Source organism: Leptodactylus fuscus, chromosome 5 (assembly GCF_031893055.1).
Source record: "Leptodactylus fuscus isolate aLepFus1 chromosome 5, aLepFus1.hap2, whole genome shotgun sequence".
Classification (NCBI taxonomy): Eukaryota; Metazoa; Chordata; class Amphibia; order Anura; family Leptodactylidae; genus Leptodactylus; species Leptodactylus fuscus.
The window spans coordinates 89,525,703-89,538,105 of record NC_134269.1 but is presented as its reverse complement, the minus strand read 5'-3'; the positions used below and the strand labels follow the sequence as shown (position 1 = coordinate 89,538,105).

The 12,403-nt window shown below is 47.2% G+C and overlaps 1 non-coding gene across 1 annotated transcript; it reads left to right on the top strand.

Annotated features, from left to right (window-relative positions):
* The first annotated feature begins 5,523 nt into the window (after positions 1-5,523).
* On the top strand, positions 5,524-5,605 carry TRNAS-CGA (transfer RNA serine (anticodon CGA)). The gene has a single exon. It is a non-coding gene; the product is annotated as a tRNA-Ser (tRNA).
* The last annotated feature ends 6,798 nt before the right edge of the window (positions 5,606-12,403 follow it).

Sequence of the window (12,403 nt, the reverse complement as noted above, 5' to 3'; positions counted from 1 at the left end):
GCGGCAAATGCTGTAACACTGGTGTGGGGAGATGTCAGCAGGCCGTGCTGAAGCTGATCAGCTTGGGGGACAGACAGCACAGTGCCTCTGAGGTCAGGGATGCCATCCTGGCTGAGATGGCAATGTTTTTTTCCCTGCTACACCTGGGGCCTGGCATTTTTGCGCCTGTGATAATGGCTGGAACCTTGTAGCAGATCTGGAGCTTGCCAGACTCAAACACGGTCCACACATGACCCACGTTTTCAACTTGTTGGTGCCATGTTTCTTTGAAACCTACACCATTGTGCCTGATATACAGGTCAAAATGGGGCCATTTTCGTAAGTGAGAACTAGCCTCTGCTAGGCAGAAAACATTCAGAGCACACTCCTCTCATCTTCGCACCGTTGGCTGGCGGAGGAAGACGAGGGGGATGGAGTGGCATCTGATGTCCCTGTCCCACACGAGGCTAGAGGGTGCACTTCAGTGCATCCCATTGCTTCACCACAAATGGTGCGAAGGGGAGTGGAAAATGGAGGAAATGGAGAGTGACCCTTACAGTTGGGGCCAGCAAAGGCATGCCAAGTAACACACTGGCACACATGGCTGACTTCATGTTGGGTTGCTTTTCAAGAGTCTAACGCATACTTCACATCATGAAGAACAAATAATACTGGATTTTTACAAGCCTCGAACCACAGTCTAGGTCTAATGTCTGTTCCTTTCTTATATTAGGGGAGAGGAACAAAAAATTACTTAAGTGATGCGTTTAGCGTACATAGACTGACTATTAATGTGTATCCCACTTAGTGTTGTTGGGGTTACACACCGTCACAACCTGGCTAAAGCTTCCATAGCTGTTAATAAAGTCAACAAAGTTGCAGACAGATTAGATTTAGAACATGTTGTCTTCATTGTCAAAATCCTCTATATAGGTAATGTGTTTTTTGGGCCGAGCTGTCTGGGAACGAGCTGGTGCAGCACTGACAACCTGGGTGAATATGGAAAGAGCCTGAGATGTAGGGTGAATGTATCCCCAAATTATTTGGGGAATTTCCACTCAGAAACTGGCACTATACAGTATGGCAGTAGCAAGAATTGAGGGTATATGTAGGCCCAATATATTCTTTGAATTCCCAGTCAGACAATGGCACTATATACCAGTAGCAAAAATTGTGGGTGCATGTAACCCCAATATATTCTTTGAATTCCCAGTCAGAAAATGGCACTATATACCAGTAGCAAAAATTGTGGGTGCACGTAACCCCAATATATTCTTTGAATTCCCAGTCAGAAAATGGCGCTATATACCAGTAGCAAAAATTGTGGGTGCATGTAACCCCAATATATTCTTTGAATTCCCAGTCAGACAATGGCACTATATACCAGTAGCAAAAATAGTGGGTGTATATAGCCCCAATTCTATTGCTAGGGGACTTCCAGTGTATTTCTGGGGTGAAGGTGGGGGGGCACACTGTTGGAATGTGGATCGGGGGTGTATATATAGGGTATACAGGAATACACTGTCAGTGTATTACATTCAGGATCCTGGGAAAGCTGGGTTGCGGCGATTGAGCCCGTCAGTGCCACGTTACACTGACAAGCTTCTCCCTGGAATTGAAGTTATATGTAACCCCAATATATTCTTTGAATTCCCAGTCAGAAAATGGCACTATATACCAGTAGCAAAAATTGTGGGTGCATGTAACCCCAATATATTCTTTGAATTCCTAGTCAGAAAATATCACTATATACCAGTAGCAAAAATTGTGGGTGCATGTAACCCCAATATATTCTTTGAATTCCCAGTCAGAAAATGGCACTATATACCAGTAGCAAAAATTGTGGGTGCACGTAACCCCAATATATTCTTTGAATTCCCAGTCAGAAAATGGCACTATATACCAGTAGCAACAATTGGGGGTGTATATAGCCCCATTTCTATTGCTAGGGGACCTCCAGTGTATTTCTGGGGTGAAGGTGGGGGGCACACCGTTGGAACGTGGATCGGGGGTGTATATATAGGGTATACGGGAATACACTGTCAGTGTATTCCATTCAGGATCCGGGGAAAGCTGGGTTGCGGCGATTGAGCCCGTCAGTGCCACGTTACACTGACAAGCTTCTCCCTGGAATTTAGCTCTTATAAGAGCTGTTGGTTGTCTTCTCCTTCCTATCCTAGCCTGTCCCTGCCTACCAGAATCTAAGCCCTAGCTAACTGGACGGAAACCTCCGTCCCCGGTGAATTGCAAGCTCAGAATGACGCGAACCTGGGCGGCGCTGTTCTTTTAAATCAGAGGTCACATGTTTTCAGCAGCCAATGGGTTTTTCCTACTTTTTTCAACGTCACCGGTGTCGTAGTTCCTGTCCCACCTACCCTGCGCTGTTATTGGAGCAAAAAAGGCACCAGGGAAGGTGGGAGGGGAATCGAGTAATGGCGCACTTTACCACGCGGTGTTCGATTTGATTCGAACATGGCGAACAGCGTGATATCCGATCGAACATGTGTTCAATAGAACACTGTTCGGTCATCTCTATTCAACTCTACATGCTGTATTGAATACATGTGTATAGACAGAGTCTCTCCGGCAATGCTTAGTTAGAACTTTACAACCTGTTTTCTATTAAAAGAAAGTTTTATAGGTTAATAAAGTGTAATAAAAAATGTTTACCACACACCCCCTGACAGCTAAAAATAAAATAAAATGGGTGTGAAATTTTTTAGCTAGTAAACCTGAAGGACTTTATCAGGTTTTTTTTTAATTGCATTTAAAGGGGCTCTATCAGCAAAATCATGCTGATAAAGCCCCACATATGCATGAATAGCCTTTGAAAAGGCTATTCAGGCACCGTAAATGTTATATTAAACTACCCCCCCCCCCCCTAAAATCCTAAAACAAAATGTGATAAACCTACCCATCGTGCACGGGGGGCGGGCATTCAGGGTCCGTCCTCTTCTTCATCCACGCCTCCTCTTCCTGCGATGTCCTCGGGTCCCGTCTTCCTCCGGCGCTCGCGAACTAACATTTGCTAACAAAAAAAAAAAAAATGGCCTGGGCACATGCGCAGTAGCCGTAGTAGAAGCCGCATGCTACTGTGCATGCGCCCAGGCCATTTTTTTTTTTTTTTTTAGCAAACGTCAGTTCGCGAGCGCAGAACCTGAATGCCCGCCCAGCGTGCACGATGCGTAAGTAGATCACATTCTTTTTTAGGGTTTTATTTTAAAACGGGGGGTAGTTTAATATAACATTTACGGTGCCTGAATAGCCTTTTTAAAGGCTATGCACGCATATGTGGGGCTCTATCAGCATGATTTTGCTGATAGAGCCCCTTTAATATATAGTTTTTGGTTGTAAGGTCCAAACTGTTAAACATTTAATAATTCTGAGTTATGAAGATCTGTAGAAGGAGGTCCAGAAAAAAAGAAACCGTACTCCCAAAACATTACTGTGGCTGCATCTGAATTCTGGTCTAAAATATATATTTTTAGGGACAGAATATTGAATCTAATTTTAGACAGCTTCTTTTTTTTAATTAGCTTAAGGGTCCAATCACACAGAAGAAAATGGTGAGGAATTTGGTATGGAATTTCAGCGCTGAAAAAAAAGCCAACAATTGACTTCAATGAGTTCCTTTTTCTGCTAGCATATTCTGCCAGCAAAAAAGAACCCATTGAAGTCAAGAGGAGGCTGTTTTTTTCAGCGCTGAAATTCCACACCAAATTCCTCACCATTTTCCTCCATGTGAATGGACTCTTATGAGGAGACAACAATGTGCATCACAATTGCTTGGCCTAATGATGCACCCAATTTATCAGCCACTATCAGTCAATGTCATAAATCTGATGCATATTATGACTGCCTAAGTTTATGCTAAATATTAATAAGGGTGTAGAGGCAAAGGTTTAACCTCTTTAGCTTGGCAACCTTAAGTGGGTGACCGAAAATAACCATACACAGTACTCCTATAAAAAAACAAAACAGTTTAGCACAACTTGTGTAGTGGTACAGTATATAACAGTGCTTATTCAGTACTTTGCTTGTTTCACTGATTAATGTATTGCCATTGCAATGTGTCGATTTCCAAGTTTTCCTTGCAAGTGTAAATTGTAATGAAGAAATGTAGTTGCTCCTAGGACTTTGTCCCATGGGGAAAAGTGATCTTGGTATGTTCCATGGTATGACTCTGCACGGGCTGCAGAATGATACTTGGATTGTGCTGGGTTGGAGGCTTGTTGTATAAGTGGGGCCTTTTCAGAAATTCAGATTTCAGTCCACACTGTTCTGGGAAGCAGCCACTGTATCACAAAAACCTGAGTCCTGCTCCATGAGTGTGAAAGGGAGAGTGGCTGCCCTTGGTGACTGCTCTTTTGGGACAAGTATTGTAAAATCGTGGAAGCTATAACTGTCTTTGTATTATTTACAATTAAGCCCAATAGCGTTTCAGTTCTGGTAGTACACTACATCAACCAGGTGTGTGCAGGGCACAATGAGTGGGTCACAGCTGGTATGGTTGAAGGACACAGTCTTCTGCATGTTTTTTGCATCACTATTTTTAAGCAGAAATGAAGAGTGGGAACACAACTGAATAGGTGCAAATGATTCCATTATACTTTGTAGATTCTATGCCTGGTTTTGGCATAAAATTACTTGTGTGAACACAAACCTAGGGGAGCAGCACATGACCATGTTTCACCCATGAAACATGGTTTCCCTGTCGTCCTCAACAGCGGCACAATGTGGGGTATTTCTGCCCCTGTGTGCTGGTAGGACAGGCGGATATTTAATTAGCCAATCAAATGCGTGGCAGGCCCTATAAGAGGGCACAAGAACCTCCCCTCTGCGTGTTTTTTTCTGTCCTGTGTGGACAGAGGACAGGTGGGAGGACTTGTGTCCTCTTTGAGAAGCTCAGCAGGATCACTCACCTCCTGAGCGGTTGTTTTCTTCTTGTCACCTTCTGTGCCCTGCGGGGAGAAGGTGCTTGTTAGCCATGTGTGGCTACCCCCCTCTATCCCCCCTGCCCCCCCTCTCCTCCGCTTCCCCTGCTCCTTGTGACTTACCTGACATTTTGGTGAGAGTCCAGGGACTCCGCATGCCGCCTCTGGTGGCCGCGCGGACTGCCGGCGGGTGGAACCACACTGTTGTGTATCCTGCTCCCCGCCGGCCGCTGTAAGCGCGCACTTCCGGTTTCGGAAGTATCATAGCGCCATGGCAACGGCCTGGCGCTGGCGGCCGCTCACTCAGGGAAGATTCAGGCCTTATTAAAGGCCGGAAAAGACGGGGAGATGTGGGGGTAAGTGCCCGTGTTAAGGGCCTCTTGGTGGGGGGGAATGTATATCTTTGCAGACCCCTGATTACAGGGTTAGTTGTCTGGGCAGGTTGCCTCACCTGCTTTGATTGTGGCTCCGCCCACTTCCAGCCGGCCAGAATTAAGAGGCTGGCTGGCCTGGTGTCAGAGACCTTCCTGCAGTATCTGCTGAAGGCGTGCGATTGTGGTGTTCATTGATCTTGAACTCTTTTCCAGTTTGCAAACTTTATTGGGAACCGGCTGTGATGGCCGAGTGGTTAAGGTTTTGGACTCGAAATCCAATGGGGTCTCCCCACACAGGTTCAGATCCTGTTCACAGCGCCAGCCCGGCTAGCTCAGTCGGTAGAGCATGAGACTCTTAATCTCAAGGTCGTGGGTTCAAGTCGCACGTTGGGCGCCAAGTCACCTCTCTGTCCGGTCTACAGGACCTGGTAAGATTTACCCTTTTTTTAAAAGCTGGTATGATGTCATGGTGACAGTGTTGCATGGTCTATTATCTCTCTCTGTAGGATATGTCATCCTCTACTACCCCTCCTGGGGATGGTAGGAGGAAAACCTCTTCCAAGAGGAAACATCTTTCCTGCTTCGATTGCGACACACCGTTCCCTGATGGTAGGTAGCGGCTTGAAAGGTCGTGCCCTGCGGGGTACTACTGGTCCTATAACTTGCCTATTTTCAGGCTATGAGTGGGCCCGTTGTCGCGGGTGCAGAGGTCCTCTCCCAGAGATATGATGGCATGGGTCAAGGAGATGGTGAGTTTGGGCATCGCTTGGGTAAATAGTTTTTCCCTTGCTTGTACTCTCCTTTTTGTTTTGCAGGATGATTCCCTCAAAGGGATCCATTGCACCTTGTCTCAGCTCACCAGGAGACCATGCTCTGAGCTCCGTTCCTCGTCTCTCCCCCCCCCCCCTTGTAACACCTGCGGGTGGCAGAGGATGATTCCTCCGAGGACGACTCAGTTATTCCAGCAGAACTGCGTTCCATTATGAACAAACGGGCAGGCTGCTGAAGTCCATCCGGTCTACAGTGGGCCGAGATGTTGACGGGGAAGCCTCCACGTCTGCCTCTGGGGGACATATTGCCTTCCATGCGGACGCCACGCTGACCGACCTTATGGCGCAGCAGTGGAAACAGCCAGAGAAAGGACATTCGCTTTCCAGGATCTTCAAGAGTTTGTTTCCTATTAACACTACCCAGTGGGATTCCTGGGGGCCTCCCCCGAAGGTGGATTTGGCCGTAGCAAAGCTGTCCCGCAGAACCCTGGTGCCCTTGGAAGATGGTTCAAATCTTCAGGACCCTCTGGATCGTAGGGCGGACTCCGTTCTGAAGAAGGTCTACTCAGCTTCCTCCGCGCAAGCCTCTGTGGCCATAGCCTCCTCTATGGTTGGTGACTTTTTGCGCAACCGCTTAGCCGTCTTGGAGCGGGATATAGACTTGGGCGTAGACATAGATGAGATTCTGGCCTCTATGAAAAGAGTTCATAGGGCTGCAGATTATTTGGCGGAATCCTCCTGCCATCAATTAAAAATCTCCGCCAAATCTATGGCGTTGTCTACTGCGGCCCGTAGACCCCTTTGGCTAAAGCCTTGGCGGGCAGATTTTGCGTCTAAAGCAGCACTCTGTGCTCTCCCCTTTGAGCCGGGAAGGGTGTCTGGCCAAAGCTTAGACGCCATTATGGAGGGATTAGCTGAAGGTAGGGGAAGGTCCCTACCTCAAGCATCCAGGGGCAGACGTGCTCCCTCTAGAGGCAGAGGTTCTTCCTCTAATTATAGACGCCCTTCCCAACAACGGCGTTTTAGATATCGCCCTAGGGGAGCTGGTCGTGGCGCTTCCAAGGAGGACACCAAGAGGAAGCCTGAGTTTTGACGTGGGGCAGCTCCCTGTGGCCCCCCTTCCTGGGAGGACGTCTTTCCTCTTTTTCCAGAGCATGGTTCACCCATATCCAAGACCCATGGGTGTTGAAGATCATACAACACGGGTATCACATCGACTTTCATCTTCCACCTCCAGATCGGTTCGTTTCCACCCAAACTCTTCCACCTTCTCAGCAGGCCAGTCTAGAAGCCTTGGTTGCCGAATATGTTACCAAGGGCGCCCTGGAGAAGGTACCAGCCTCAGACCTCGGTCTGGGAGTCTACTCCCCCGTCTTTCTGGTCCCCAAGTTCACCGGGGGCTGGAGGATGATAATAGATCTGAGGTACCTCAATCGGTTTATCAGGAAGAGGTCATTTCGAATGGAAACCGTGGATTCCGTGGCTGTGTTTCTTCAGCCAGGAGAGGTGATGGTTACCCTCGATTTGAAGGACGCCTATCTACATGTCCCCATTGCTCATTTCCACAGGGAGTTCCTCAGGATTGCCGTCGCTATGGCCGGCCACAGGGAGCACTATCAATTCACAGCTCTGCCATTCGGCATCACATCCGCCCCACTGGTATTCACCAAGGTGATTTCTCCGGTCGCCGCGGCCCTCAGACTTCAGGGTCTTTTCATCGTCCCTTATCTAGACGACTGGCTACTGAAAGCTCAGTCTCCTGCTGCCCTCCTCCAGCAGCTCAACCTTGCCATCAACTTCCTACAGGAGTTAGGATTATCAATTGGGAGAAGTCCGAAATCGTTCCATCCACCTGAAGAAAATTCCTCGGATTTATAGTGGATTCAGAAGCGATGCAGATCTTCCTCTCCAGTCCAAGGAAGGAAAGAATCCAAGCCAGTGCACGATTCCTATTGCGCACTCGGCAGGTAACCATCCGGACCGCCATGAGAGTCCTGGGCCTGATGTCATCCTCGACCAGGGCGGTGCCTTGGACTTTATGGCATTTGCGTCCCCTGCAGATGGAAGTGTTGAGAACCTGGAACAGGTCTCCACGGGGATTGCACAAGAAGATCTGCCTTTCTCCCGCTACCCGTCTTTCCCTCAGATGGTGGATACACCTGAAAGACGGAAGGTCCATGGTCCCGACAGTGTGGACCCTGTTGACAACAGATGCATCCCAGTGGGGATGGGGAGCCCATTGTCAAGACAAAACTGTACAAGGACGATGGAGATGTCCGGAGCTGGGGTCATCCAATCTCAAGGAACTCAGAGCAGTGTACCTGGCCCTAGTACACTTTGCCCCAGAATTGAAAGGCAAGTCTGTCAAAAACCGGTCAGACAATATGACGGTGGTAGTCTATATAAACAAACAAGGGGGCACCAGGTCACCAACCTTGCTGAGAGAGACGAATCTCATATTTGCCTAGGCGGAGAAGAATCTGGTCCAGTTATCCGCTGTTCACATAAAGGGCTCCCTGAACATAGTAGCGGATCAGCTGAGTCAGGGTATTACCGTATCAGGAGAATGGTCTCTCAATCCAGACGTATTTCAACAGATCGTCCAGAGATGGGGTCTCCCGGAGGTCGATCTTATGGCTACCCGACTCAACGCCAAGGTGGGGACCTTCTGCTCTCTGTACCAGGAGGACAATCCCTTGGCGGTGGATGCCCTGTCCATCCCATGGAGGTTCAGGCTGTTTTACATATTCCCTCCAATTCCAATCATACCGAAGGTATTGATAAAAATAAGACAGGACCAAGCCTCGGGAATAGCCATAATCCCGTTCTGGCCAAAAAGGGCTTGGTTTGCTCAGCTCATACAAATGAGTCAGGGCATATATTGGAGGCTTCCCCCACTCCCAGACCTGGTAACCCAAGGAGAGCTGAGATGCCAGGATCTGAGGAGACTCAACCTGACAGCCTGGAGGTTGACCAGTCCCTATTGAGAAATAGAGGACTGTCACAAGCCGTCTTGAAGACCCTATCCAGCGCCAGAGCAGATTCGACTAACAGGAACTACCGTCGAATAGGTAACATCTTTAATGCCTGGTGTCTGCAGCATCAAGTGGACTCCACCGATCCCCCTACGGAGGCGATCCTGGACTTCCTTCAAGACGGACTAGACAGAGGTCTTGCTGCGGCCACACTCAAGGTACACGTAGCGGCCCTGTCCGCCTATCTGGGGAGGCGTTTGTCTCAGGATCCTTTAGTGAGCACCTTTATTAAAGGGGCAACTAGGCTGAGACCGGTGGTAAACACCCCTGTCCACCAATGGGACCTTATTCCGGTCCTGAACGCCCTATGTGGCCAGCCATTTGAACCTCTGGAAGAGGTCTCCCTCAAGTCGCTAACCGGCAAAATGGCGCTGCTATTGGCAGCCACACCTGCCAAACGCGTTAGTGAACTACAAGCTTTGTCCGCTGAGGAGCCATATACCACCTTTTTCTCTGACCATGTACAGCTTAGGTTCCTCCCTGGGTTTCGTCCCAAGGTGCCATCTGCTGTAAACAGGAACCAACTGATTTCCCTTCCAGTATTTTTTCCGTTCCCTTCTTCTGCTGAAGAAGAAAGATGGCACAAGCTGGATGTGGTTAGATGCCTGCAGATCTACTTGCAGCGCACTCGCCCCTTTAGGTGGACTGAAAACCTGTTGGTCAGCTACACGGGGAAAAACAAGGGCGCCAAAGCCGCCAAAGCTACAATATCCCGGTGGGTTACCGAGACTATTAGAGTCGCCTATACCGCCCAAGGGCTGTCGGCTCCATCTTTGCTTCATGCCCATTCAACCAGGGCAGTGTCCACTTCACGGGCAGAAAGAAGTGCTTTGTCTGTGGACCAAATATATGCAGCTGCCTCTTGGGCATCTGAATCCACCTTCATTCGGCATTACCGCCTGAAGGACCAAGTGGCAGATTCCACTGCCTTTGCCCAGACCAGTTTAAGTTCGGTCATGGGTTTGTCCCACCCATCTTGGGGACCTGCTTGCTATATCCCCACATTGTGCCGCTGTTGAGGACGACAGGGAACGAGTGATTATGAAGATAATCTTGTTTCCCTTAGTCCTAACAGCGGCACAAGATTTCCCACCCTGGGAATCATATCTTATGTATAAAACTGTATATAAATGTAATGGAGGTACTTTTGTATTTACACGCAGAGGGGAGGTTCTTGTGCCCTCTTATAGGGCCTGCCACGCATTTGATTGGCTAATTAAATATCCGCCTGTCCTACCAGCACACAGGGGCAGAAATACCCCACATTGTGCCGCTGTTAGGACTAAGGGAAACAAGATTATCTTCATAATCACTCGTTGTCTCAGCCAGATTTACCAGCTTGAACTTCATGCTGGGAGCAGGACTCCTAGCAGTAAATTTATCTATGATGCTAGGAGTCCCTGCCTCTCAGCGACCTACTGCCCCATATCAATTACAGTATAGGACAGTATGTCGAGGCAGGGACTCCTAGCGTCATAGATAACTATACTGCTAGGTGTCCTGCTCCTAGCATGAAGTTCAAGACGGTAAATTTGGTAGAAACACGTGCCATGTTTCTCGGTGCTGTTCTCCTAAATGTGGGTTTCTATTCTTTCGAGTCCCACCTTGGATGCTATGATTTATAAACTTAAAACCCCTATTGGATGGCCAGAAAATCAGGCAGCTATCGAAAACAAGTGTTCCTAAACATGTTCGCTCCTGGTGGTGTATTAGGAATGTAGTAAAAAAGATGCAGAACATTACCCTTTAGTTACATGATTGACAGCACATTCCTGATAACTGATAAACAGGCGAGGGACAATTGTAGCGATACCTACAATTTACTATACATTGGCATGTAATAATGCCAATGTTCTTTATATTATACCCCTATTATAACCCACTTCTGCCATCTACCTTATCAATAGACCCATGAGGTTCATTAAGGACATGTCTGGGAGCATTTGCCTTTCACAAGTTAAATTTGCATGCTTTCCTAACAAAGTTCCTTCAAATGTGACTCTACAGCAGTAACGTTTAGACATTTTCTATCTAAAATCTTTTAATCTTTAACTAAACTAACTGCTTTAGTAATTCAATAACCTGTCACTATAGAAACCTCCATTTAGTCAAATGAGATTTTCTTTTACTTGTTTACTAAGAGAATTTTGTTTGGACAGCTTTTTTTTCTTGTAAAAAAACAAAAAAAAACAAAAACAAACTCCACCTTGTGACTTTACTTATAGGTACAAACTTGGGAAATAGTCCTACTAGTGATTGTGTTTCTGTGAGTCCGTCATGACAGCTCCACATGGGAGGTTGCCTTCTTGACCTCTGTAGAAATCCAGTGTCTGAGTTTGTAGAAATATCCAGGCTATAATGTCTCAAGAAGTTGTAGAAGCTGGACCAAGCTGCTGCTTTACAAATCTGGTCCACAGTTATCTTGTCCTTTCTCAGCCCACAAGGATGCCATAGCTCTTGTAGAGTGGAAACTTAAGCACATTGAATTATAGACTTAAAGGGGTATTCCCATGACGCTTGTTCACTAACCTGAAGGCTATTGTGGTCTCTTCACTTCCTACTTCTCTTGGCACATAGGTGGGCGGGGTTTCACTTGCACGGGATTGGTTGTAAAATTAATTACCACAGTATGAAGCTGATGTAGCAGAGCTGCATTTGAGTCAGTTTGCATTACATACAGGGGTAACGGACTCCCTAATGCAGCCAAATTCAATTAAACCGACTGATAAGAGCTCAGAAATCCCAGAACTCTCACCTCCCCTGTCATTTAAGTAGTGGAGCTTCTCAAACAGCTCAGAGCTGCTCCCAGCCCCTCCCTCCCCCCTGAGAGCAGGCAGCTTCATCACTTGACAAATGAGCAGATAATCCCAAGCGCCATAGAAACAGAGTGTAAACAATTAAGTGAATAAATTAAGATAGCGGCCAAACAAAACAGTTTTGATAAAGCAATGCATTTAGGAAAAGTCTTAAATCCACATAAACTAGCAGTATAGATAGGATCCTTGTGATGGGACAACCCCTTTAAGTCATGTGGCTATGGACATTGTTGATGCTTGCCCTCCAAAGAGAACAAGTGTTATTTGGAGGACAAAAGTTTGCTCTCTCCTCGGAGAATTTTCTGTCTATGTAGTATAAAACTGTTCTAACCTCTTTTCTCCTGAGGATTTTTAGACACTGGACAGACGGATGGAAGAATGATTTCCTGGTTCCTGAAGGAAGAAGCCAATTTAGTAATAAAAGGAGATGACGATTTTCATAATTCATTTTTAAATAACAAGGACTAAGAACCCTGATTGAATGAAAGCAAGCAT